Source organism: Suricata suricatta, chromosome 7, assembly GCF_006229205.1.
Source record: "Suricata suricatta isolate VVHF042 chromosome 7, meerkat_22Aug2017_6uvM2_HiC, whole genome shotgun sequence".
Taxonomy (NCBI): domain Eukaryota; kingdom Metazoa; phylum Chordata; class Mammalia; order Carnivora; family Herpestidae; genus Suricata; species Suricata suricatta.
Genome location: NC_043706.1, coordinates 22,107,185 through 22,110,204, shown reverse-complemented (window position 1 = coordinate 22,110,204; position 3,020 = coordinate 22,107,185).

The following is a 3,020-nucleotide window of genomic DNA, read 5'->3' as shown; positions in this document are numbered from 1 at the left end:
TAGCAGAGTAGGGAAGGAGAAAAGTTCATTCGTGTGTCCTCTCAAATTTAGTGAGTGTCTTCCCTGGCCTGGGTGGAGAAATGGGTCAGAGGAGGTGGAATGGACTAGGGAAAAGGGTTATCTTTCAGGCTATAAGAGCCCTGAGTGTATTTGTAAGCTGAGGGGATGGAAGGCTTGAATGATGAAACACAAGATAGCAAAGACAATTTAGTAAATAAAAGGATCCAAGAACAAATCAGAGGTAATAAGTTCAAGGTCACAGGTGCAGTGTGTGTGTGCGTGCGTGAACATGTGTATGTATCTTAAAAGAATACACGAAATAGTATGTAATTATGAGTATCTATGTAAGTGGGTATGCGTTCATTCAGAAAGAAGAAAAATATACAAAAAATACCATATACAAAGCAATTAAGGAAATGCAGTTTGTCTGCATTCAGAAAATAGTGCAAGACGAGGGGCAGAAGAATGATTGCACAGGAAAACACACTGCCGAGAGGCTGCTCTGTAAGAGGTGGTAGGCATGCAGAATACGACATGACAGCTCCATGCACTGAGCAGACATAAAGACTTCAGGGCCCTGAGCTGGTGCAAGGACCCGACTGGCACAGCTTCGAACTTGGAGTTGACGGGTGTGCCTCCCACACGTCTTGATGTTCTTTACCCACTTCAAAGTTGCTTGTTTTGAAGACTTTGTGTTTGGCCAGAATTATATGAACCACTTTGCTTGGCCATGTTTCAGGCAAAAACCTGAGGAGGTGACTGACATGGGGGTCCCAGAGGCATTTTTCATAGTGACTCCCCAGTGATCAGCAGACCCCACTGAGGAACTGGAAAGACAGAAGCCCGGCCAGGCACAGGAATCTGCGGCAGCTCAGTCCTTCAGTCCAGCTAAGCTAATTATCCCTCCTTGCCCTCCCCCGCTAGGCTAGTCTGCTTGCTCAGTCTTGCTTCTGCCTTAATCAGGAAGAGACTCCTGCAGTGGTGTCTTAATGTAAACAAAGCAATTTGTGACTTGATTAACCCAGATGAACAAGCGTGTCCTCTTCTCCCTTCACCTTTTTACCAGGTTTGGACTATTTTAAAGAGTTTCTCTCCATGTGGAAGGCAGTGCCCGCCTGTGGTTGACCTGGCTTTGCTTTTTCCTGCCTTTCTATTATCCACTTCCCTTCCTATAACAATAGTGAGGGATTCATTCCAGACAATCCAAGGAGATTGGATCCACTTCCTTCTGTGCTCTGTTCGGGTAATGTACAAAGTCAGAAATGCCACCACCATTAAAAATCTACTTAACACATAATTTGTCCAGGTGATGAGTAAGTTGTGTAGTTAATGTTAGCTGCTGTGATTTATCAAGAGAATAACTACCTGGTGATACGTTTCACAAATGTACCACCAAACCATCTATCAATGTGACGATGAACTTTTCATATCTGAGGAGGCCTGTGACTGATACTGAACCAAGGAACTTGCCTGCATGTCTATTAAATTGCTGGAGGTCAAGGAAGAGCCTCTGGCAGATAAAAGGCGGAACAAAATGGGGGAGAAAATAATGAAAAAGGTTTTATGCCAACACATCGTAAAATATCAACATAAGATTTTTGTTATTTGTCCTTTAAAATTCATTCCCTAATGTCTTCTTTCTGTCATATATTTTTGCCCTAGGCTGAATTGAAGCTGCCACCCCTTCCCCAGCCCACTCCCTATGAAAAAATCCCATTCAGACAAAGAAGGTTCCCTGAGCAGATCCCAGCAAACATACATCCTAAGCACTCAGGTTCTCTGGATATATATAAATGTATCACCTGATCGTATGATGGGAATTAGGATTTGAATTATCTCTCTATTCACAACTGTAACAAATTACCACACACTTGGTGGCTTCAACAATGCAAATTTATTTTCTTACAGTTAGTTCTACAGGTCAGAAGTCTGATACAAGTTTCACTGGGCTGAAATCACTGGGCTGCAGTTCTTTCTGGAGACTAGGGAAGAATCCTTTCCTTGCCGTTTCTAGCTTCTAGAGATTGCCAGAATTCCTTGGCTTTGGGTCCTTTCTTCCAACAAAGCCAACAATGGTGAGTCCAGTCCTCCCAGCATCCCCTTACTCTGATCTCTTCTTCTTCCCCCTTCCACTTTTAAGGACCCCTGTGATTACACTGGGTCCCCATGGAGATCCAGGATAATCTCCTGGATTATTTTATTAAAGTTAGCCCATTAGCCACCTATTTCCACCTGCAGCCTTACTTCCCCTTTGCCATGTAAATAACACATGTGCAGTTTCCCAGGATTAGGGCAAAACATCTTCAGGAGGAGATTATTCTATTACAGAACTTAAGTTTTGTGGTTGTTGTTTTTAAACTTGTGCTCGCTCTCTCTCCCTCTCTCTCTTTCTCTTTTTGCTCAAAATAGTAACAAGCAAAGCGAAGTCTTAAAATAGATTTCCGAAAAAGATTACTGCTCAAATTTTCTTCCAGCCTCTTATTACCTGCTGATTCTGGGGCAAGTTACTAGCCTCTTTTCTAAACTTGTTTCTCATCAGTAAAATAAAACAGTCTCCTACAGAAATGAATGCAGGAAATGGGATAATGTTTGCAAAGCGTTAGCATAATGCTTAGCATGTACTATACTTAATAAAAGTAAATTAATTTGTTTTTTAAGTTTGGCAGGGATGCGGGCAGAGAAGGGACAGTGGGTAAGCAGGGTCTCTGCACACCAAAGTCCTACTGATGGTTCAGTCCCCCTCCCACTGGCTCCAAGTTGGTCCCGTCTGTAGAAGTCTCTCCATCTCACTGAGCAAGGAGAAGAAAAGTTCAGCTGTCATCTTTGCTGTCCTTTCTGAGGGCTGCAATTTTCTTTTCCTATGCTGCCTTTTTCCTCCACTCACCTTCCACTGCAGATGGGCCAGGGGATTGAAGGCTTAGTACTGACCCACAGAGCTGGTTTGGCCAGAATAGCTCCTACTGTAAGTGGCTGAGCTGTGGGGGAGGGGGAGGATCCAGGGTGGAGCCCAACCTCTGTCA